Source organism: Orycteropus afer, unplaced genomic scaffold, assembly GCF_000298275.1.
Source record: "Orycteropus afer afer isolate SDZICR_OR568_19922 unplaced genomic scaffold, OryAfe1.0 scaffold00500, whole genome shotgun sequence".
Classification (NCBI taxonomy): Eukaryota; Metazoa; Chordata; class Mammalia; order Tubulidentata; family Orycteropodidae; genus Orycteropus; species Orycteropus afer.
In genome coordinates, this window is record NW_006922087.1 from 1,147,056 (window position 1) to 1,147,596 (window position 541).

Consider the following 541-nt stretch of genomic DNA (forward strand, 5'->3'; position numbering starts at 1 on the left):
AAAGTTGCATTGGAAACAGCCACACTTATTCATTCTTGTAAGAATAAACTCCTATTTGTTAAGGCTATCCCACTTGTGGTACATTTCTCATCAGAGAAGCACTAGGTAACCAGAACAACCATCCACCTGCTAATGCTGTGACTCAATGCCCTTCCACTATGGAGTAGTTCAATTCTGTCACATGGATCCACCATGAGTCAGAATATACTCAACAGCAACTAACAACAACAACACAGCTTCCTAAGACTTAATTCAGGTCCCAAGAATATTAACACCGGGAAAAGGGACATCAAAGCAAAGGACACAACCACTTGGATCTCTAGAATGGTACACCCCCTCCTTGCATTGCAAATTTATCAACTGGAACTTGAGTTTTCCATTGGTCTCTTGTGCATTTACTTGCCAAGAGTCCCTTTCCTTGGGTTCAAAAATCTCTGATCAAATCTGGTTTGGGATTTATAAAGGACTGGGAATCAATATCTGGCCTGAGGGAAACATGCCGAGCAAGCCTGACAGTTTCGTTTACCTTAGAACTTTTGAA